Source organism: Rhinolophus sinicus, chromosome 5 (genome assembly GCF_057876585.1).
Source record: "Rhinolophus sinicus isolate RSI-liver-muscle chromosome 5, RSI-T2T, whole genome shotgun sequence".
NCBI classification, from domain to species: Eukaryota; Metazoa; Chordata; class Mammalia; order Chiroptera; family Rhinolophidae; genus Rhinolophus; species Rhinolophus sinicus.
The window spans coordinates 2,885,616-2,910,252 of NC_142505.1; the positions used below are offsets into that span (position 1 = coordinate 2,885,616).

The 24,637-nt window shown below is 43.3% G+C and overlaps 1 protein-coding gene across 8 annotated transcripts in view; it reads left to right on the top strand.

Moving 5' to 3' along the window:
• The window catches only part of CNTN4 (contactin 4), a 769,881-nt gene that overhangs the window by 287,914 nt on the left and 457,330 nt on the right, over positions 1 to 24,637 (top strand). The window contains exon 1 of one of the 8 annotated variants that reach the window (XM_088798099.1): positions 12,275 to 12,359. The exons of the other annotated variants lie outside the window; for them this stretch is intronic. The gene's annotated coding sequence lies outside the window, so the exon portion shown is untranslated. Of the gene's footprint in view, positions 1 to 12,274; positions 12,360 to 24,637 lie in introns of those variants that run through there. 8 annotated transcript variants of the gene reach the window in all.

Genomic DNA, 24,637 nt, shown 5'->3' on the forward strand with positions numbered 1-24,637 from the left:
AATGGTATACACTGAGGCAGGTGTTAACAGATAGTAAGATTTGATATGTTTTGAAAAGAAATGATAATGGTAAATGACAGGGACCTAATCTGTGGAACAATATTTTTGCATAAAATGATCTATGAGTTTGTAATTATGTGATTAACTCACTATGGAAATAAAGGCAATTGAGCTAGAATCATCTATAGAATAAAAAAATACCTGGAATTTTTTCAAGTTAATCGGTTACAGTGAACTTTTTTGTCAATTTCAAACATAAATACTATTGTAAAATATTCTTAGGAGAATGGTGTTCATTTATTTACCACTAAAATCCAAGGATAATCAAGAAAAAATAGCAAAAATAGTATTGATAACTGCTTTTTCTTCATGTTTATAAAGCACTTTCATATACATAAAACCTCATTTTAAAAGAAATATATGAATTAGTGAGGCAAAGTATAATCAAATATATTTTATTTGATTTTTTAAAATCTATTTTTCAATCACTGTTGACATACAATATTGTATTAGTTTCAGGTGTACAACATACTGATTAGACATTTGTGGACCATATGGCGTGACCACCCCAATTAATCTAGTGATTTTAAAGATGAGGAAACTGAGGCACGGTGGGTTTAAATACCACGTTCATGATCATGTAGCTTTTCAGAGGCAGAGCTAAGAAATTTACTGCATACTTTATGTTCTTTTTACTGTAAGAAAACAAAAGTGAAATATCTAGGGGAATGAGTCCCAAATGGTTTCTAGTACATTTATTTGATTTGAATTGGATCATAGAGAATTAAATTCTGATTTTACTAGCAATGCATGAGAGGAATAGATAGATATGTAACTTGAAGATTGATGTTATAAAATAGCCAAAGCTATAATAAATAAACAGGGCGAATTATAGTTTTGGTCAATATGCATAATCATTTGGGTGACTTGACTTGCAACAAACAAATTGTGTGAAAATGTATTTATGAATTCTAACTGAAATCTAGAAGTTATTTGGAAAAAACAATTCACACGTTCACAGAGGGAATATGGAAAATACGTACTTAAGTGCTTTACTTTCATGCATTTCTATATCCTGCAACATCCTGAGAAGGTAGATATAATCAGCCCCGTATAATAAGCAAGGAGCTTGAGGTTCAAAGAAGTAAAGTTCTCCTTTGTCATATGACACGAAAATGGCAAAGCCAGGATTCAAGTCTAGGTCCTTCTAATTCCAAAATCTCTATACTTGTTTTCCACACCATCTATGATCTTACCTGTACTCCACGTTAACGCATATACTAATTTAATACTCAGTAAATATTTCCTGAGTGAATGACTGAATGTGTGAACATCTCTAAAAATGTTTTAAGCTCGTTTATCCTGGAGTGAGAGCAAGACATAGCTGTGACGCCCAGGACCGCGGGGAGTGGACAGGTTGTGCAGAGATGCCATGAGCCCTTTGGCAATAGAGAATGAAGGGGTCTTAAGTGTTTTATTGATAAATAACTAAAAGCAGTGGCTAATCACTGAAGCTCAAGCACACGTCATCTTAAACAAAAGTAAAACCAGTAAATACGGTGTGGAAGCAGCTGATGGTTGGGAGATTGCTCAGAGGGGGCATGCGTGAGCGTCACACAAAGGAAGAGGTGGGCTCGGGAGTCCTCACAGAAAGGGCGGCCTGTGATCCCAGACAGATGCCCAGGAAGCAATAGCCATGTCCTATCAATCAGGAAAGACCATCAACCCGCGTCTGGCTTTCTGACAACCGTTACTCTTCATTTGGGGCCATCGCTTGTTCTGAAGGTTGGGGAAACAGGTGTGATAAACTGTTAGAGCTGCTGTGGAGGGATGTCGGCCCTCCAAGGCCATTGTGACCCCAAGAGGACCATATACACAGGTGAAGTGTCCGAAGGACAATACAGAGAAGAGATGCAGCACACTGAGAAAGAGGGCCCTTGCCTCCTTCCTTGGCCTGTTTTTTAAAGGGAGGCCCCCCCCACACCGCTTCTGTGATTTCCATACCAGGAATCTCTTAGTGATCTTTATCGTAACTGCTCTGTTAGCAGGTGAGGAGAAGAGGACATTTTTACTGTTAAAGGTTTACTATTTTGTTGGTGGTGGAAGGAAGGCACCTTCAAAAAGTATGGAAATGGGAATGCAGTGTTTTATTAATAATAAATGATGTGCTTATCCAGGTTTCTGTTTCTTGCCTCTTCGAGTAGTCATTGTTGTCGAAGGGTGTCCTCAGCCGAGGATGACATTCCTGTGTGGCCAAAGAGGGAGAGCTAGAATCAAGTTTTGGGAGGAGGCCATTGGTTCAAAGGTCATCAGAGTTAACAATTGAGTTGATAGTTAGTTAATGACAAAACCTGACCACTAGAAAATTCAGAACTTCAACACATGCCCCTCTTCTTCTTCTCTCCTATAGCACCCCCAAAGTCACTGTCAACACTTAGATCTGTTAAGCTCAGTGTGTGTTTGTCCTGGTAAGCACCTACTGTGTGCTGGCCATTGTGCTAGACTCACTGTAGATTACTTCATTGTTTAATCCTCACTATACACTGTCCCAATGCCATTTGCATCCCTGTTGTACGTGTCAGTAAATGAGGTGAAGAGAGACGTAGGGAACTTACCAACTCTGCTAGTTGAGGGAAGGTTGAATTGAGAATGAGCTTACATCCATCCAGCCCAGAGATCTCTCCCTACACCCAACCACCCTTATGAGGGAGTGAGCTCCCTACCCACGGGACCAGGGTGGGGGAGAAGTAATTTATCAGCAGCTGACTTTTCTTCTTTGTTGTTATGAATATTGTCTAAATATTTCACCAGGTGAAATTCACAAAACACAGAATTCACCATTTTTAAGTGAACAATTAACTGGCATCGAGCACATTCACGATGTTGTACAAAATCACATTTATCTCATTCCAGAATATCGCCATCACCTTAAAATAAGACCCAGGACCCAAGAAGTGATTACTCCCGACTTCTTCTCTTCACACCAGTCACCACTCTGCTTCCTGTCTCTTTGGATTGACCTGTTCTAGACATTTTGTATAAACAGCTAATTCCACATGTAACCATTGGTGCCAAATTCTTTCACTCATTGTGCTTTTGTGACTCTTCCACCCTTCATTGCTTTTATGACCGAATAGTATTCTGTATACCACAGCCTTCATCCATTCATCTGCTGATCGGCATTCGGGGTGTTTCTACCTTTTGGCCATTTTGAGTAGTGCAGCTGTGCCCACTCCTGGGCATGTATTTGTTTGAGTAACGGCTTTCATTGGGCGCTACAGGTTTTGGAGTGTTTACTTCTGGAGTATTTACATCGCGCTGGTCCCTGAACTCGTGCTTTATGTACAGAAACTCTGACTTCTCAGACCTCCATGAGGGGAATACTATCACCCCTGTTTTACAGATGAGGAAACTAAGTCACAGAGAGGGTAGCGCATCTTGTTTTGGGTCACAAACTAGTGACCTAAAGCTTGGCTGGACCCAAGCAGCCAAGTCCTAGGGTCTACACACTATGGTCTTTACCATTATTAGATTTACAACCGTTATTGGTATTGTGATTATGTTAGAAAGGTACTTAGGTGTTAGTTTCCTTAAAAATGATATTTACTAGTTTTGCTCCCTAGCAAAAATTATATAGTGAACAATAAAACAAACCCCAGACCTAACAACCCAGAGTACCTCTGTGGCCATTAAAAAAATAAAATCAGATCACCATCCATGTGCAAGGTTAGAAATCCAAGCAGTAAAGAAACATAAAATTTGTCTCATGACTGATTTTCTGGAAAAATACGTGGGCTTCCCAATACATGCTCCAGACGTGTTCCGACAGCAGTGGGGTTCCATCTCAGTTCCATCCCCCAGGCTCTGGCCAGGCGCTGGCCCGCTCACTGGAGGTGAAAGCCACCCAGAGGCTCCTGCAGAGTTGGTGGTGGACCCGAACGCCCACGCCCTCCTCTGCGCTCTGCATCCTGGCTCGTGCACATGACCTCCTTCCCTAAATGCAGAACTTCCCAAGTCCCCGGCATGTTTTGGCCCCGCGCCATTCTCAAGATAGGTTTGCATCCCAAGCCTGCTGTCCACTTTGTTACTGTCACTCAGAGTGGGGAAGGGACAAAGCACTCTGACCATCGGGGATTTTTATTGGCTTTCACGGGCACGTCGACTACCAGCTGGGAGAGACGGGGCCCACCTTCCGCTGAGCTCGGACCCACGGCTGCTTGGCGCCGCCGTCCGATGGATGGACCTGCGCTGCGCCCACCCGCCACCCAGCCACGGAGACGCTCGGCCTGAGCGAGGTCCGGCTGTAGGACCAGCGCTTGGTCTGCAAGTGGAGTCGTTCATCAAGTTGAACTCTTGCTTTTGAAACCAGGGCTCCCATGCAATTCTGTTTGAGTATCGAACGGCACATTCTCTTGCTCAGTATAATTTATTATCTGAGGGATGTGCCTACATTTAATAGCAGTTGGCCACATTTTAATCTCACTGAGCTGCTATGAATTAAACCAAATGGTGAAGTGATAATGTATGACTGCGTCTTTATACCGATAGAAGTTAATATTAACCAATAAAATGAAATGTGTTTTCAAAAAATGAAATGGGTTTTGCCTAACCCTGCGATACACATTTTTCTTGTATCAAACAGACCGCTAATGTATGTCAAGCTAAGTTTCTTTTTTTCTTTTATCTCTCTCAGTAAGTGATTTGTACTGGAATAGAAATCCCTAAGTATCAGGTATGTGTACTTCGGTTTTGATGGCTTTACTATGTCTGAAGACATTAATTAGGCATTATCTATTTATTCCCTCTTATAAAATGTTGATAATGCTCATTTGGGGATGGACATGCTTGTTAAAACCATGCATGTTATTAATGAGCTTTCCAAGAATGGATTTTTTCCACAAGTCAGCCCATAAATGCCTCTGATATCTTTACATTGGAATGAAGTCAAGCCCAATGGTCTTGTTTTCATTAAGATTATTTTTATAGGCAAAGATTCTTCTTGGCTCCCTTTTTAATGGATTTTGTGATAGGAAAAATGCAAATGAAGTAACAGCAGTGCCTGTAAATTTCTAGCCTGGTGACTGTCATGCAGTTTTTATTGGCTTTGCTGTCCAACCTTCCCCAGCACATTTCCTTTGTGTCAGTGGCTTATGTAATACAGATCATTCGTCTGCACGTTGGACTGTATAAGTCTTCCTTTCCTCCAAGTGTGCCTTGCGTGCCACCCTCTGCGTGTGTGTGTGTGTGTGTGTGTGTGGTGTATGCATGATTGTGGTGTTTGTGTTATGAGTGTATGTGTGTGTGGTGTGGTGTGTGTGTGTGTTTGTGTAGGGTGTGTGTGTGCTGTGTGTGTTATGGCATGCGTTGTGTGTGTTGTGTGTTGCATGTGTTGTGTGTGTGTTGTTTGGTGTGTGTGTATAGTGTCGTGTGGTGTATGTATGTGGTGTGTGGGTGTGTGGTGTGTTTGTGTGGTGTGTTTTGTGTGTGTGCGCGCGTGTGTGTGTGGTATACATTCCTATAAGTGCAGCATAGTCTTTCTTAGCTGAAGCTAAGGAATGTCGCCTTGGGATTTCCCCTATACATTTCAGATCTGATAAATGGAAACCCCGTGGTTATGGGAATGACACACACTTCATACCTAAAGCCACGTGACCTGCAGTCTCGGCAGATGCCTAAATGATGACCTACCCCCTTGCTGGCACAAAAAGTGGTGTAAACACTACTCAGAGCAGGATTCTAGATGAGGATGGTCACATTGTACACTGGAATGCACTACTGTACTTTTTCAACCTCTCTGTTCCCCTCGCTGATTGTGTGAGTTTCCCATCTTTAAAAGGAAACATTCATTTCTGATTATGCGGGTCTCCGATGACAGTCAGAACAACCTGACGGCTGGAAACGTGCACAGGTGGTACGGAAATCACTCGGCCTCCACGTGTGTTGGCCGTCCCATCTTTATTCCATCTGGCATGCATCTCCAAAGCAAAACATATTTCGAACACATTCTCTGTGGCATTTCCACCTGAACAATACAGCGTGCTAACTGCACGGCTCTCACTGTATGTAAGGCACACCAGGCTCTCCATCGTGTCCTGCCCTGTAGGATTACTTTGTGATGCTGGGGCAGGGTGGCAAGCCGAGAGAAAAGAAGCTGCCTTGCACAGATGGTACTAAAAACAGCTCCGAGCTCTAAAAGCCGGTGTTTTATTTGAGCACTTTAGCTGCTACAAAAGGCTAGCTGGGTTCCTGTCCTTTCTGGCTCAGCAACCCCAACCGTGGGTCCGCAGAGCAGCAAACAACTCTAAGAAGATGATCTGATTTCTGTGAGTTTAATTTCTGAGCCACGTTTCTCTCTAACAAATCTCGAATGTGTTGAGTATAGAGTGAAAGGTCTGTCACTGTCCCACGTTGGTCACCCTGAGAACAGAAGTCCTCAGTGTAACTGTCCCTTATCCCAGGTGCAGTTTATCACCATCGTCCCTCAGGATGGTCTGCCCAGGGGCTCCCAGCTCAACACTAATGCTGGCCGTCATTGTTTCTCAAGCTTCCAGTCACCTTCCAAGGGACATGCTTCCAGAATCATTCCTGAGCCATTCTGACAATTTCCACTGAAAATCCCCCGCCAGGCCGCGAGTGGTGAATGTGTGTATTCTGGAACTCCTGGATGTTACCAGCGGGTTTCCACAGATGTTTGGTGCCACCATCAGTAGAGTGAAGTCTGGAACTTTGCTGTGAACTCAGCCCCTTTGTGGTGTGGCTCAGATATTAAGGAGGAAGGGGCAGGTCTTGGATGCACGTGACCATTGGGCCATCTCCACTTTCCTGACATTCCTTGGAGTCACCATTGATGAAAATGATGGTTTTGTCTGTCCCAAGTGACAAATGATCATGGGTCGCTCTGGCCGCTAAGGACGGGAGATAAGTAGCCTGTAAAGGATGACAGCTATGGACGGTCCCCCCAAGAGGACTTCAGGACCTTTTCTTATAGATGAGCCTACTCTGCGTGCTTGGCGTCTACCGGAGATTCCGGCAGGGCTTGGAACACTGGGTCTGAACTCACCAGTCAGAGATATTATAGTGTACCTGCTGTGTCACTGTCACTATGCTAGTGGCTGGCAGTGCAGTACAGATGGGGCGGGGGGAGAGCCCTTGGTGTCGCTTCCAGCTGGAGAGTAAGACGGGCAGAAAGCTGAGAGCTCTGTGCCCTGCTGGCCTGATTGGGGACCTCCCTTGTCTGACTGGCAGTGATGGAATTCATCTTCACCGTCTTCACAGTGCTCACCTGTCCTCAAAGGGTGTAGCCCACCTGGGTCATGCTCCGAAGCCGCTCAGAGCCCCCATTCAAATGGCCCTTATCCTTTACAGCTGTCCAGGTAAATAGGCCACCTGGGGCATTCACTCCAGGGCACGCTAGACCTCAAGTGTAAATGCAAATGAATTGGTCTCCTTTGTTTTTTTCTCCCTACTCCGAGGAGGCTACTCTTTTAAATGTCTGGTTTCCCCTCTTTTATAGTTACACGTACTTTGAAAGCTGGAGAGACTCATTGTAATACCAGGCTACCATGTATTGACGGCGTTATTAAGTGCTCTGCTAAGGTTTTATCTGCATCAACTCAGGGAACGCTCACGGGAACCCTGTGGAATTGGCGTCACTCTCCAGGTTTCCTGGAGTCACAACCCAAGGTTTAGGCACCTCCCGCCCTCTGTTGGTGGCCACAGAGCTGGGAAGTTTGGCCCCAGGCTCCCACCCAGGCGTCTGATTTGAGAACCTGAACTCTTAGCCATCGCCCTCCAGTTTATCCATGAGAGAAGGTCGTTAAGCATCTTGTCCAGTGGACAAACCATTTAGCTGCAAACTCCAGACCAATACTTACGATTTCATTGTAATATAACAATAACAGCAGCAGTTAGATCTCACAGTGCATACTCCATGCCGGGCACGCTGCTCATTTATTTAATCAGCACAACTACCCGAGCAAAGCACTGTTTCCTTCCCCGTTTTACTCAGCAGCAAAGTTACATCCTGAGACTAACTCAGTTGCTTCAGGTCACGCAGCTGCAGAAATAAGACGCTGGAGTTCTAACCCGGCCCCTCTGATGCCAGAGTTTGTGTTCCAACCTAGCGCTTCTCAATGAGGATAGAAACCCACCCCCCTCCGGAGACCTTTGCAATACCTGGGGATGTCTCCTTGTCACCACTTGGAGAACCGCTCCTGGAATGGGGGTGGGGGGGGTGGAGGCCAGGGATGCTGCTAAACCTCCTCCAAGGCACAAGACAGCCCCTCACAATGAATAATCATTTGCTCCAAAGTGTCAGTAGTGTTGTAACTGCTGTTCTAGCCACTATGCTATCCTGTCTGTGTGCCCCCAGCATGGTCTGGGAAGAGGCACGCAGTGCAGTGCACCCTCCCAAGTGAGGAACGCGGGGAGCAGCCTCCAGCGTACATGCTTACTTAGCATGTCTTCTGTCCGGACGGCAGCTCTGGGCGGGAGACTGCATTTTATTGGGTACCTCATAAGGATAAGAGCTAGCGTGTGCCAGCAGGCACTGCCGGGGGCTCATCAATTATTACAATGGAAGCACAAATTGGCATGTTTAGATTTTGGAGGAAAGAATGGCAGCCCAGTTGGAGAAGATGATGAAAGCAGCAGTCTGATGGCTGGTGGTGATTTTGGCTTTGGTGGAGAAAAGTAGCCACATTGTTATTCTAAAAACACGTTAGTTCGGAAGGAAGAAAGCTGATGTTTCAGGCATTTTCTTTTCATTAAAGCAAACCTGTTTTGCAGATTTAGTATGCCTTTTCTCTGTAGAGCAGCTCAATTACAGATTAGGCAGCAAGTTTGGACAAAATTAAAAAGCAGAATAAAAATATTTTTATACCTATATTGTATATTTCTTGCAATAGTTTCCAAGTGTAATTACCCATGAATTTCATCCAAAAATCTTCAGCTGTGCAAATCTTACATTTGGTTCCCAGCTAATCAAAATTGGGCCTCAGTCCAGCATATACATTACTTACAGACACCGGGACACACGTTTCAAACAAAAGGAAATTTCCTTATTTCTCCTACCAAGGTTTTGTGTTGTTATCATCCAGCTGATCGAATACAGTGAGACCCGCCTACCCCCTGTGTTCCCAGTTAATAAATTGTGTGGTCTCTTTATTAGGTGCTATTAGCTTTCGTGAAGAGCACAGTAGAAATGAGATACAGTCTCTGCCTTCACGGAACTACAGCGGACAGGAGTCACACACCTGACGCAGATATACATCTGTGACCCCTGAGGCTGGTGGCATCAATTGTAGCAACTTCAGAGAATGTCCCAGTCATGTGAGTTAGAGCTGCAGCTTGAAAATAAGGAGCACGCGAGCAGGCTAGTGGCTGGTAGGTGGAAGGAACAGCGTCCTGGAACAGAAGCATTCGTGTAAGGCAGTGAAGCAGAAAGCAGCTTTATCGACTGAGATTTTCTTCTTTTGCTAAAATAGCCAGGTTCTAGAGTCACACAGACGTGTGTTTGAACCCTCCAAAACCTACCACTTAGGGTCCTGTTACTTTGGGAAGACCGTCGTACTTCTCAGCTTCCGCGCTGTGACAGCGAGCATCATGGAATCTGTGGCTAGCAGATAAGAGCACGCGTGCCCAGCATTCAGCACCCCTTCCTGTCACCCCGACTGCCATGGTCTCCCCACACTCTAAGGTCCATCGAGGTATTTCTGACTTTCCTTGCCTGGACCCGATGGCTGGCCGCAGGCCACACCGCGTCCCTCACACACTTCCCTCGGTGTCCGTAGCCGCGCTGTTCCCTGGAAATACCGCGTCAGACACTTCTCTGCTTTACATATTTTAAGGACCACAGTAGGGAAAAGGAAAATAAGCAAGTGCAATTAATTTTAATGACCTATTCTATTTAAGCCAGATATCCAAAATGGTATCAACATGGAATCAACATCAGAATTATTAATGAGATAGTTCACATGTTTCTCCATTCCAAGTCTTTGAAACCAGTGTGGCTTTCACACGTGCAGCAGACCTCAGTCTGTGATACTCGCCCATCACTTGGGACTGTGCCCTCCTCTGTGCTCTCAAGGAAGGAAATGTAGCCTCACCTGCCTTTGTAACTATCATCATCTGTGTCTTATTTGAATACAAATGGCCAGAGGCAGAAAACTATGATATAGCTGGAGAAACAGAAGGCTATATCCATTAAGCCAGGGACAGTTGTTTTTTTTAAAAACACTTGCCTTTAAGGCTACTGATAAAACTTGAAAGTGAGGGCGTGCTTGTGAAATAAAACCACATCATACAAAATAAAACCGAAATTCAATTCCTCTGTGCCTCAGGCTGAAATAAAAGCTGGTGTGAGGGGCTACCAATTTATGTTATCAAAGTTAAATTTATCGCAGTCAGATGAACACAAAGGTGCAGGATAAACTTTCAGCGGATGGGATGGTGTTCCTTTATATACAAAGATACCATTTGCTTTATGGGAAATGTATTCTTTGAATAGGAGTGCACTGCTTCTGTGTGTCTGGATGACGGGGTGCAGGCCACGCGCCTCGCTGGGAGACCAAGCTGCCTTCGTGGGTGAAGCCCAGTTCTGTGACCAAGGACAGGTCCACACGTAGGTCAGGCTTCGTTTCCAAACCTAGTAATGGAATGCCTGGAACTCTTCACTTTTCTGTCCAATCTTCTTTGAGTTATGTTTGCTCCCCTAACATTAGGCTGCGGGTTGGTGCTTCTCAGACCATTCGAATGAAGTGTGCTTTCTGCAGGGATTTCACCATGTTTAAGTCTCACTGAACCACTTGTGACAACTTCATTAGTGCTGTGCCCTAACGGTCCTCGTCGACGAGTCCTCAGGGTATGTCGGTGCAGTTTTGTGTTTTAGTTGGTCAAGTTCAACATGGCAATTAACTGTCCCACCATATTGCTCTTTTTAAAAGAAATGCCTGTTATATGATGATAAATTTCTAAATGATAAACTGGGTTTAGGGCTTGGGTGGCCTGTGCTCTATACCTGGGAAAGACACACGTACTCTTGTCGTTGGCTGGATACTGGGTGCAGCTGAATAGTCCTACATGCAATAGATGCCATCACGTTTGTTTCTTGCCTACCCAAAGGTTAAGCATCCAAGAAATAATACATTCCAGTTACAACTTCTCACAGATGACCACATAAACTACTTCGCTGCTCCTGGAAGGGGCGTGCTTAACTATTCCTGAAATAGCTCTGTAATTAAGTAACTTGTCTAATGTGAGAAAGAAAATGAAAGATCTGCAGTGAAGGTCTACACTAAGGGGATGCTTGGTTTACTTTCATTAACTTCAAACATGTTTTATTACCTAAAGGCATTTTGTAATCGGAGCTTTTATCTGACATACATATGTGTGTGTGTGTGTGTGTGTATCCCATTCTTCTTCCTCCAAAAGGCAAGATCATGCCACTAGCATTCTTTTGAGAATATCCTACAACTTTAAATAAAGTCAACTCAGAAATAAAGCTATCAAAAATAGAAGTAAAATATACACTTGCCTTTATTAGAAACCAGGCATTGGGGTGAGCACTGTATCGCGTATGTTTGGAGGTGAGTGGGTTTGAATCAGCGTGGCTGCTGCCGTAATGATTGAGGCGTGTTGTCTTACTGCGGTTTCTGCCTCCTTTTGTCTGGTGACTGGATTGGTTAAAGGGAGGTTAGAGTTATGGGCTCAGTGCCAGTCGGGGCAGGGAGTCTTCTTGTCCCGGATTTCAGCGTTTCTCTGCTTCCATCATCAAGTGTGTTTTTGCCACAGAATTATGGAGGATACGTGGCCTTCTAGCTCATCGTCTGATACCGCTGCCCTGAGCAAGCTGTTAGGAAACGGCCGTGGCTCGCAGAGGAGGGCGTTGTGATTGTGATAAAAGGTGTGGGGGGTGGGGAGGACATTACAGTATCCTAGACGTGCATCTCCTACTGAGTGCCCTCAGGTTTTCACCCCACAGATCATTAGAACATATGGCACCATCGTGAAGTTCTATACTTGAGTGATTTCAGGGTTTACTTTGTGAGATATTCAGGAAGTCAGAAAAATGTCCTCATGTACCTCCGGCGGTCCATTATATGTGAATTATGCCAAGCATTACTCACCACTGGAGAAAATGATTTAATACATATGCCCTCTTCGTTTTTGGTCAGGACTACCCACGTGGCAAGCAAGAGAATTCAGAGTTTGCTCTTCCTTTGAGCAATCATTTCTAAATGTGATTGTGGGAAATGTTGCATTAGGAGCCCACCTTTTGGGTTTGGATGGAGACTACAGCTTGCGGAACTCCCATTCCTGGAACCACTGTCCCTTCCTCAGACAGGCGGCTTACAGAAACGGTACACATAAAGGGAAGGCAGAAAGAGGTGTGGTGCTGGGGTGGAGGTGCGGGGCGGGGGAGGCATGTGGGGGGTGAAGAGTGAGGAGCAAGTGAGCCACAGGCACTCTGGCAGTGAGTGTCCGCCTTTGCCGTGGCTCTCCGTCCCCAGGGACCAAGTGGAGGCTACTGTGTGGGGACCTGCACCCCTTCCACAGAGGCTGATTTACTGGGGCTCACGTTGGACTGAGAAGGTGCCTTGTCCAGGATCCCAGGGCTGTGGACCACACTTGAGAAACTGCCTGGAGGAACAGGAAGACTCCTGTCTTCCACTTACCGGTTCTTTGTCAGGAAGCAGAGACTCTCAGGACCCAGCACTGTTTTGTGAGGACTGCATTTATTGAACCTCCTTCTCTGGCTGGTAAACCCCCTGGCACTGAGTGTCCTGTGGAGGCATTAATGACCTTGTAAACCCCATAATTTAGATTCTGACGCTGATCAGGAGAAGAAGAAAAACTTTCTGACTTCTGATCCTCAAAAAATATAAACTATGTAATGGGGACAGAGTTTCTGTTTGGGATGATGAAAACGTTCCAGAAAGGGAAGGTTGTAATGGTTGCACAACGACTTAATGCCACTGAGTTTTACACTGAAAAATGGTCAAAAGGTAAATTTTACGTAATGGTTATTTTGTCACTATATATACATTACAGCAAAAGTTTTGTTTACTCACCGACTGCGACTTTTGAGATCATTTTAGTCATCTATGTGCATGACTTTGAACGAGCTGCAATGAAGCAAATTAATCCACAAAGATTAGCTGTTTATCAATTTAGAAAAAAATAACTTTTTGTGGTATATTTGCTTTAGCTTTAGGAAGGAGCTCACAAATGTGAATGGTGTTTGCTTTGGTGTCTTAAAGAAAATAAAAATTAATAGGATAGCTGTTCAGGAGTTAAACCTGAAACCTCTGTGTTAATTTCTTGGAAGTTGAAAACTCAGTTTCTGGGTGTCGGCTGCTTTCTGACGTGAAGTTCTGAGGATCTGCAGTTTATTTAGGTCCTTTGCTTAACATCTTCATATGGAATGTTTGGGAGCATGCAGAGCATAATTGGTAAGTTTGGGAGGTGTGGGCTTCATTGCTATTTGAAAGGGACGGGCCCGCGTTCAGACTGTGTTATGAACGAGGGAATGAACACCAAGTGCGCAGGTACTTTCCTGGCTGGCTCAGCGGGGAATTTAACCCGCGATGTGTCCTCAGGGCACCAAACGGGCATCCACGAAGCCATCAGAGCACAGGACAGGTGCCCCCCTCCCCGTGGTAATTACGGCAGTTACCGCAGGGGTGTCCTGCTTGTGTCAAAGGGGCATTCAGATTAAGGCGACTGTCCTCTTGAAATGTTAAGGCCATGAAAGAGAATTATAAGAGAAGTTCATTTTGGGTACTTGATACTGAAGGTGAAATGCTTGTCACACAAATATATCCAAAAAATCCTGCGCACCTAGGTCGGTGTCCTTGGAACTCAAGTTGCAGGAGTGAATGAAACCTGAGGTTCGGAGCTGCACTCACTCAGCCTGTGTTTCTGTCTCTACCAAGCTCTACAGGAGTGAGGAGCGGGAAGCACCAGTCAAGGCATTGAGTGACAGAATTGGGAATTCAAATGGAATGACAAAGTTTTCCTGCGAGGGAGGGGATGCCAGTGATTTTTTTTAAAAGTAAATTTTGTAAAGATCGGGGCTGATTCCGTCTTCCCACTGGAGATTGTGAGTTCCCCTTGCAGCAAGCAGACTCTGGTTGCCATGGTATCTGACCTTCCTCTTGGCCTTGCTGTCACAGCTCTAACTGGTCACTTGAAGAGGGCATTATGCATGCATTTTGACCATTGTTTCCATGTGAAAGCTGGATTGCTTTGACATGTGCTTTATTTAGAAATTAGATTATTTACTTAGGGCAAGACTGCCCAAAATGAACATATCAAGTGAGCAGAATAGCGATTATATGTTAATTGTTCTAATGACAGGAGGGTTAACTGTTTGCATTCCAGCTGTTATGTTCATCATGGGGGGTCTTTTGTTCTTTACCAAGCCCCTTAATCTTTGTTCCTTGCTTTATGATTTTTTTTCTTTTTTTGTGTTACTAAAGCTCTCAGTCAGGGATCTAATTTTAGCATTCACATAGGGGGTATAAGCCACTCTTGCCTCACTTAAAAGTCTCACAGTGTCACTAATGCATATTTTCCCCAATGGCTGGGAGGCTCAAGTTATGCTGTTTTTTGAGAGAAGCAAATCCTGACTATGCCCTGGGTACCAAAATATCAAGGGCATGGATATTGCTAAGGTTCCGAAATTGGCACAGTGTTACTAATACATTTACTTCCTGAGTCCTAGATTTCGTTTCCAGCCAGCGTCTTCACCAGCCCCTTCTGCAGTTGGGCCTGGAGGTGCAAGGTCGGGAAGCTGTGTGAACTAATCCTGTCTGCCTTTGCACAGGGACACACCCCTCCCCAACCATCACCACAGGACTTGTTAGCCAGGTCGGAGTGAAGGTGAACTGTGTGTGCGAGATGCACTTTCACCTCATCTCAGGAGAATGGCTTCCATTGTGGGAAGGATGGGTGTCCACGTCCCAGCCTTTCCATTTAACGCTTGTGTGATTCCTAATACGGTGTCGCTAATGTCACTGAGCCACTGTTTCCTCAGATGTGGGTTGTAATAGCTGACCTGTGCTGATAATATGAAACTATTCACGCAAAGGTCTGGGTAGAATTCCTGGTAAATGTAGTGTCACAGTAAGTAATCACTGCTACCCTGTTTCCCCGAAAATAAGACCTAGCTGGACAATCCGCTGTAATGCGTCTTTTGGAGCAAAAATTAATATAAGACCTAGTTTTATATTCTATCTATTATATAAGACCCGGTCTTATATTATAGTAAAATAAGACCCAGTCTTATATTAATTATTGCTCCAAAAGATGCATTAGAGCAGATTGTCCAGTTAGGTCTCATTTTCGGGGAAACATAGTATTATTATTATTATTATTATTTTTATCATCGTCATCATCATCATCAATAAGTACTTGATAAATAAATGAACCTTTACATAAAACAGAATCGTATGTTTTGAAGCAGAACAGAATTACCTCTTTAGATCAAGCCCACATACGAGAGATACAGACCTGAGTGTGGCCTCATCCCCCTTGCGTGGGGGGACTGTGCCTGCTAACGGAAACGCTACCCTGAAGACCTGCCATTCAAACAGCACCCACATTCCACTCCCTTATACTTGATGAAATAGGGGTCATTTACCATGGTTTACAGATGGGGGACCTGAAACCCATTATGACCTTGGCTACCCTGCAAATGGGGGCAGAGTCATGGCCAGACTTGTCTCTGCTGACCCTAGCCCAGAGGTACTTCCCTCGCTTCACCATTCTTTGTCCAGTGAGACCCTCCCTCCTTAAGAAATGGCCCAAGAAGTTCTGTGACTAAGTTGGTATTTCATATTTCTAATGAAATGAGGTGACTCAAAAAGAACTATTAAGAGTAAAGAAATAAATCATTTGAACCAGGATTTGTTTTTATTTGTTTCCTCTCTCAAGACCATCCTGGGATTCCCGATGGTTTTCAGGGAGTTCCTGAAGCCCCAGGAAATCGTGTTTCATATTATCGATATGTTTCCAGAACAGAGGGTGTGTGAGATTTGGGGTCTGTGACTACTTTCTATACATAAAAAACGAGAAGACTGTCACCAAGCGTAGAAGATAGGCAGATTGTTAGAGCAGGTCACTGGGGTGTCACCTAAAGGATGGGATGTATTACATCTAAGAAATGCAGACCTTTGTGGTGGGCTCGTGTGACCTTTTGCAGAGAGGAGTCTGTCATTTAGAAATGTGCCCAGCTGTACAATGTTTGTCTCAGACACTACGTTATTCTCACTTAACTGGCAGACGCTAGGTTAGGTGGGCCCACGGTTGGTTCAGAAGCTCGCTGACGTCAGTGGTGACCTGGCTGGTTCTTTCTTTCCTCTCTGCTCTCACAGTATGTTACCCTTTAGTTCTCACGCATCTCAGAGTGGCTTTGTTCACTCCAGGAATCATATCAGAGTTGAAATGGAGAAGGGAGCACCATTAGGCTCTCTGAGTTGTCTCATTTTTATAAAAAAGGGCATGCTTTCCCAGACACGCCCCTTCCGTGTAAGAATTTCCTACAGCTCATTGGTTAAAACTGGCTCACGTGGCTATTTCTAGCTTCCAGGAGTCCAGGCACATGAGACCTGACAAAGAGAAATGAGATTGCTGGAATTCGCCCGACCCACTCAGAGTTCATCACCCACCATGGGTGATCGTAGAAAAGGGCGGGCTGGCTGTAGCATTCAGCTGCCCACGTCTCTCTTTCCTGTGATAATTTTCCACAAATCCTGACGAGTTAACTACGTTTTGCTTTTATATTAAATTGAGAAATTCCTTCCTAAATAACACGTTCCTGAAACATTCCAATGTGTTAAGTAGTAATCATTGACTTAGTTCTTTGACTCTTAAACATGGTCATTATTTCTAGTATTCTACTTTTAAAGTTGGATCTGTTCAGACCAAGGAAGCAGGGAGTGGTTTCATGAGGGGGCAGAGTCAGGAAAGCCTGGCCCGGTCCTCTGATTTCCTGGAGGTGGTCGTCTGTCCCAAGTTAACCAACGGTGGTCATCGCTGAATGCGGGCCCTCATTTCTTACTTCGTCTCCTCCCAATTTTATGGACTTTGTATTCTGTATGGTCCAAAAATCTTGGAATGACTTTGACCAGGAAAAATGCACTGATTATTCTCAACAGTCTTTGACTTTGCTCATGCAGATCTGCCACACAGCTACGGGGATATTCTAACGGGTAAGGTTGGAGCCTCACCTGGGGGGGTAATCAGAATACACAACCTGCTGCGGGCAGGTAGGGTCCGTTTCTCAACAATGTTTTTCAATTAGTTTGCGGAAGCTAGAAGTACATCCTGGGTGAATACATAAATACACCTTCCATTCTCTGGATCCATCGTTTCATGTCTGTTGGCTGGTGGCCCAGTAGTAAAGCAAGTGTTTGAATTCTGACCTCCTCTGAGAGTCACTTCCTCATGTCTTAGTGAATAAAGTGAAGTAATTTTCACTGTCTGAGATCACTCATCTGATGTCTGCTTATCCACCTGGTACGTGGAGGTACGAGCACGTGTTGTGTTTCTATGTGAGATGAAGTATTTCACTGCAAATCTTGGGAAGACATGTTTTTAAGTTACTGGTATAAATGTGTAGCATGGGGGTAGCAGTGCTTTTCCAAGTACTAGGGAAATGTCTTTGATGATTAGGTGTGAATTGCTTGCTTTTAGAGAACATGGTTACTGGGTAGTTCTTCCCTTTTCGGCAGTGTATGTTCTCTGTTGATAACATTACGTAGTGCTTTCCTTTTATGCTTCCTTTTTCCATCTCTAGCCTCCTTCTCAGTCTGGAGTAGGTTGCGAATGCTCCTCTTGGCCCCACATCTATTTTCATTTTTGATCGTGTCTCAATACTGTCACTTTTTCCCAACACCCTTGTTCTGCCGCCATGACATCAAGGGACATTGTAGCCCCGTCACAGATTTCTTTATCCGTTATGTTCTTCTCAAGGACTCGACTCTAGCAGCTTTACCCTTAAGACAAAAAGCTACTTCTTGCCAACTCGAGCTTGTGATAAGGGCAGACCTGGTCTGCCTCTCTCTGGGGACATACAGCACATTTAGAGTCACGTCAGTTTGCACAGCCCCCTAGTAGAACTGAGAGATGTTTAATAAGTCCATCATTATATCATGGACAGGTATTTGTGGGACCCCTGGCATGTGTAAGGCTTGGGGCTAGATGCTTTGAGAAACGCAGAGAACATAAAATTCAGCCTTTGCCCTGGGCGCTTTCACTTTTGCAGGAGACAGGACGGCGTGTGTCTCTATGGAAGTCAGCCTGCATGGAAGGGTCTCTGTGCGTCCCTGCTTGAAGCCATGTTTGTCGAATGAATATGGGTCCAGTAACAAGAGCTGTAGAAGTTCAAAAGAGCTACAGGCCCTTGTGAGCCAAAGACTTAGAAAGCACCAAGTATGTGCCCTCAGTGAGCTTATCTGGTCTCCTCTTACAGATAAGTGGAAGCAAGTCTCATACTAAATTCCGAGAGTGACTGTGAATTTTCAAAAAGCCACACGTGTTATTGACAGACCAGCAATAACAGATATATCTGGAGAAAAGTAAACATATGCCTATCTTTGTCGAGGACAGAGGGCTAGCTTTTGCTTCCCACCCTCCCATTTTAAGTTCTTTACAATGATGTCATATTCCAGAGCTAGATGAGCAATTTTTTTCTTAGACATGAGTAGTATCTGGATTCTCTCTTTCCAGTGAGGAGAATTAGCATTGCCCTTCTGAAATAGTTAATTCTAGAATTAATGCTCACTTAGTCTTGCGATTGTTGTCCATAAATCTTAAACATGTCAGTCGTTTGGCTTTGCTGATTGGATGCCATCTGTCCCTCCAAAGGTGTATTGCACAGTATTCCAAAATGAGGTGACTATGTCATGTGCCAGCAGAGCAAATTAAGAAATCTCTCATCTAAACGTTCTAGGCATTAATAGGGCATGTTGTCAAAATCGTTTGCCAGTGGACTTTTCATTAACCTTACATGTGTCATGTGTTACTCTTGGATTTTACCTTCTGAGAACATTTATAAATGCCTCGTTCTAGGTGAAGTTGGATGCAATACACATCCGAAAGTCTAGTTTGAAAGCTCAGATGTGACAGTGAAATATGTTTTGAGTCATTTTGACACCAAAATGTTACAGATGTGAAATGCATCGTTAGCTACTTAAAATTTAAATCTTGGGAAGGATCCTGAATTTAAAAGTTTCTCCTCAGCCCTCCAGCAGATAAATTAAGGGCACATGTACTTAAAAGGTAAACGGAAGTATTTTGGAAATGCTAAAGTGCAATAAAAGTAATTTGAACTAGATTAAAACCAGAATACCATCTGAGAAAATGTTGAAAAAAAGGGAAAGCAAAGACAACCTAGTGGTTTCACAATGAAAGCAATAAATAAAATAGAAATGAAGAGTTAAACACTAGTATCACTACTTAAAAAAGAAATGGAAGAAATCTTTTGCAGAATGTGTACAAAAACATTACCACCAAGGGGGACTTTGGCGATAAGATGTGCTTTGTAATTTTTGTTTCTGACGCATCTGAGATGTATTATAGAACATAATGTTATGTATTGCCGCATATAAGAACGTACTGCAGGACTTGTGTGTATGTCTGTAGCTCAGCAATATAATTCAGCATATCAAATTGCCAAGAAATGGATTCATACAGTCCCATCCACTGTCAGAGTTGAGACTGAGTGAAGAGACATGTCACAAAATATTTTTCAATGATAACTGTTTTTGAAAAAAATAGTTATCGTTGATACAAGTGTTTGGTAATAAAAGTAAATATTTTGGGAATTGTACTCCTCAAATCACAAGCAACAGATCTTATCAGTCATCTCCTCCAAACTGCTTGTGTGACAGATGAGAGACGGGGCCCTCAGGAGTTAGGTGACTTGACTAGAGTGGCCCACCCAGTAGGAAGCGTCCAGTGGTGGTAGAGTCTTCTCTCAACCCACTGTAGTTTCTAAATTCCGTGTCTTCATCAATGGTACCGCCCCCACTCTGGCCTCGCAGGAACAAGAGAATTACCTGTGATCACCTGCTCTCCCTCTCTGCCCACGTGCAATCCCCAAGTCGCATTGATTCCATCTTCTAGCAAATGCTTGACTGCAGCTGCTGGGCCCATCCCTCATATATGTCTATCTTGTTAAAGCCTCCAGCAACTGTCTCCTGATTTACTATGACAGCACTCTAATGGTCCTCCCTACCTGGCATCTGGCTTCCTCATTTCCATTGTCAACAGAATTTTTCTAAAATGCAGCCTTGATCTGAAATCACCACAGTTTCACAGTGATGGGTTGTCACCCTATGACATGGTGCACACACCCATGCAGGCTGGACTCTGCCTGCCTCTTGCCACCTCCCTCCCTCTCCACTGTCCCAGACCCTTTGCTCTAGCCACTGCAACCTTATTTTAGTTACCCCAAAGCTGTTCCCTGCAGGGATGTAGCCACTACCCACATGTGACAATTTACATGAAAACAAACTCCAGTCACATGAAATTCAATGTTCAGTTCCGAAATCACACTAGCCTCATTTCAGGTGCTCAGTGGTCACCTGTGGCTGGTGGCTGTCATATTGGATGACAGAGTTTAGGACGTGCCATCATCACAGGGACTTCCGGTCGGCAGCATGGCTACGCAGGTCAGGACCCTCCCCTGTGCTCCGTCCTTCTCACAAGCCACAAGTGACTGAGGTCGCTGAGTACTCTCACTTCACCAGGCACCCCATACTTCCTAACTCCCCCTTCCTGTTGGTCTCAGAAGCAGGGGGCCTTCCTCTGGGGCTGCATGCTGGGGTCTCTTCTCCTGTCACTTCCCAACTCACCAGCCTCGGTTAGCTGCCCTCTCTGTGCTGTTCTTTGTACATAGGCCTTCTCTTAGCACAGCATTTCATCACATGTGTAATTGTGTGCTTCTTGGTCTCTGGCCCACCACCAGACTGAACCCCTATTTCTTTATCAATCTCAGGTTTGGGGTCTACAGCCTTGTGCGTGGCACGTTGCAGGCACTCAGTAAAGTTTTGATTAATTAATGGATTAATTCAAGGGTTTTTTTTCATTTGAAATAGAGAGGCTTAACTAATACAATATGTATATTTATAATTTTCCAGGAATTAAAGCCTTTTATATTTATATTTTTATTTATTTCTATTTTTTAGTATGACTTTTCTTTTGAAAGAGGAGTTACTTTCCTAAGATATTATATTGGCTTTAAGAAAATCGCTCTTAAGGATCCGTGAGCTGTGTCAGAAGATTGAACCTGAAGCAGCTGTGATGATGACGATGATGATGATGATGGGTGGTCATCTTCATAGCAGGAAATCTAAGGGGACATTTCCGTCAGCCTCACACCCACCCAAGGGGAAGGAAACTGCATTTAGCACAAGCCTGCTTCAGACTAAGCCCTGTGGGGAGCCCAGGACTTAATACAATTGGAACAAACCAGCCTTTTGCATTTGTTTCTGCTGCCTGCTAACCCGTGACTACTTGAATACATAATTTTACAGTGGCCTCCATAGTGAGGTAGTTCCTATTTTTAGTTGTAACATTAATATTTCATCATAGGCATCGCACATGGACAGTGTAATTGTTTTTCATGGCTGCACGATAGTCTATCCAGTAATGATAGTGTATTATGTAGAGAGTCCCCAGTTACTTTTTGGACAGTCACATTGTTTTCAGTGTTTCCTATTTTAGATAGCAGTGCACTGAATATTCTTACGTAAGCAGTTTTTCTTGTTGAGAGAGAGTTTACCTTAGGCTAAATGGCTAAGGCTAAACTTAGCCTAAGTTTAGGGTATCTGGAACATTTTGGCAAATATTTCCCCACAAGCTTGGGGGTATTGTCATCACTTTAAATTCTTTTGTCAATTTAACAGGTACAACATGGACAGAGAAGATTTTAAAATTGAGTTTATGGTGGGGAAATATATATGTATTTCTTTTATTGAAACACTGCTGTTCTTTTAGATAATCACTATCACATTGAGAAAGAAAGTGAGTTCAAAAAAGAAAACGATGCCATTTATTTAACTTCCACCTTTAAGCAAAATCACTAACCTCTCGTCCACCAAAGTTGATACCCCCTTTATAAGTTCTTAGGTGTACCTCCTGCAGGGGTGAAGGTGTGACTTCCCCGTGTCGCTCCACTCTACGTGGAGTAGGACCTGGTGGGCTCAGGAGCACAAACAAAGCCTGCGATGGAAGCTCCAGACTTTTTTATTCCTTGAGGGGCATTTTATATTATGTTCCATTTCAAAATGTGGCAATGGATAGTGCACAGATGTTTAAATCCTACTATATACTTCCACCAGTCTCTCACATTAGTTCTTTTTCTTTTTTTTATTATTTTTATTTTTTTTTATTTATTGGGGTGACAATTGTTAGTAAAATTACATAGATTTCAGGTGTACAATTCTGTATTACACCATCTATAAATCCCATTGTGTGTTCACCATCCAGAGTCAGTTCTCCTTCCATCACCATATATTTGATCCCCCTTACACTCATCTCCCAGCCCCCACCCCCTTACCCTCTGGTAACCACTAAACTATTGTCTGTGTCTATGAGTTTTTGTTTCTCATTTGTTTGTCTTGTTCTTTTGTTGTTTTTGGTTTATATACCACATATCAGTGAAATCATATGGTTCTCTGCATTTTCTGTCTGACTTATTTCGCTCAGCATTACACTCTCAAGATCCATCCATGTTGTCACAAATGTTCCTATATCATCTTTTCTTACCACCGAATAGTATTCCATTGTGTATATATACCACAACTTCTTTATCCATTCATCTATCCAAGGACATTTTGATTGTTTCCATGTCTTGGCCACCGTAAACAAAGCTGCAATGACCATTGGAGCAAACGTGTCTTTATGTATAAATGTTTTCAGGTTTTTTGGGTAGATACCCAGGAGAGGGATTGCTGGGTCATATGGTAATTCTATTCGTAATTTATTGAGGAACCTCCACACTGCCTTCCATAGCGGCTGCACCAATCTGCATTCCCACCAACAGTGTATGAGGGTTCCTTTTTCTCCACAGCCTCTCCAACACTTGTCACTATTTGTCTGGTTGATGATAGCCATTCTGACTGGGGTGAGGTGATATCTCATTGTGGTTTTTATTTGCATTTCTCTGATGATTAGTGATGTTGAGCATTTTATTCATATGTCTGTTTGCCATTTGTTTGTCTTCCTTGGAGAAATGTCTCTTCAGGCCCATTTTTCAATTGGGTTGTTTGTTTTTTCGTTGTTGAGTTTCATGAGTTCCTTGTATATTTTGGATATTAGCCGCTTATAGGAGGCACTGTTTGCAAAAATCTTCTCCCATTCAGTTGGTTGCCTCTTTATTTTGTCAATGGTTTCTTTTGCTGTGCAGAAGCTTTTAAGTTTCATATAGTCCCATTTGTTTATTTTAGCTTTTACTTCCCTTGCCTTTGGAGTCAAATTCATAAAATGTTCTTTGAACCCATGGTCCATAAGTTTAGTACCTATGTTTTCTTCTATACAGTTTATTGTGTTAGGTCTTATGCTTAGGTCTTTGATCCATTTTGAATTAATTTTGGTACATGGTGACAGATAGCAGTCCAGTTTCATTCTTTTGCACATGGTTATCCAATTCTCCCAGCACCATTTATTGAAGAGGCTGTCTTTCCTCCATTGTATGTTTTTAGCTTCTTTGTCAAAAATTATCTGTCCATATTTATGTGGTTTTATTTCTGGGTTCTCAATTCTATTCCATTGGTCTATGTGTCTGTTTTTCTGCCAATACCATGCTGTTTTGATTATTGTAGCCCTGTAGTACAAGCTAAAGTCAGGGAGTGTGATACCTCCAGTATTGGTCTTTTTTCTTAAGATTGCTTTGGCTATTCGGGGTCTTTAGTGGTTCCAAACAAATCTGATGATTTTTTGTTCTATTTCTTTAAAAAATGCCTTTGGGATTTTGATGGGGATTGCATTAAATCTGTATATTGCTTTGGGTAATATGGCCATTTTAAGTATGTTGATTCTTCCAATCCATGAGCACAGAATGTCTTTCCATTTCCTTGTGTCTTCTTCAATTTCTTTCAAAAATGTCTTATAGTTTTCAGCATAAAGGTCCTTCACATTCTTGGTTAAGTTTATTCCTAGGTATTTTATTCTTTTTGCTGCAATTGCAAAAGGAATTTTTTCTTGTATTTCTTTTTCTGAGATTTCATTGTTAGTATATAGGAATGCAATGGACTTTTGTACATTGATTTTGTAGCCGGCAACTTTACTGTATTCGTTGATTGTTTCTACTAGCTTTTTGGTGGAGTCTTTAGGGTTTTCTATATATAGCATCATGTCATCTGCAAAGAATGATAATTTAACTTCTTCATTCCCAATTTGGATGCCTTTTATTTCTTTCTCTTGCCTGATTGCTCTGGCGAGGACTTCCAACACTATGTTGAAAAGCAGAGGTGATAGGGGACAGCCCTGTCATGTTCCTGAATGTAGAGCAAAGGGCTTCAGTTATTCACCATTAATTATGAGATTAGATGAGGGCTTGTCATATATGGTCTTTATTATGTTAAGGTATTTTCCTTCTATACCTATTTTATTAAGTGTTTTAATCATA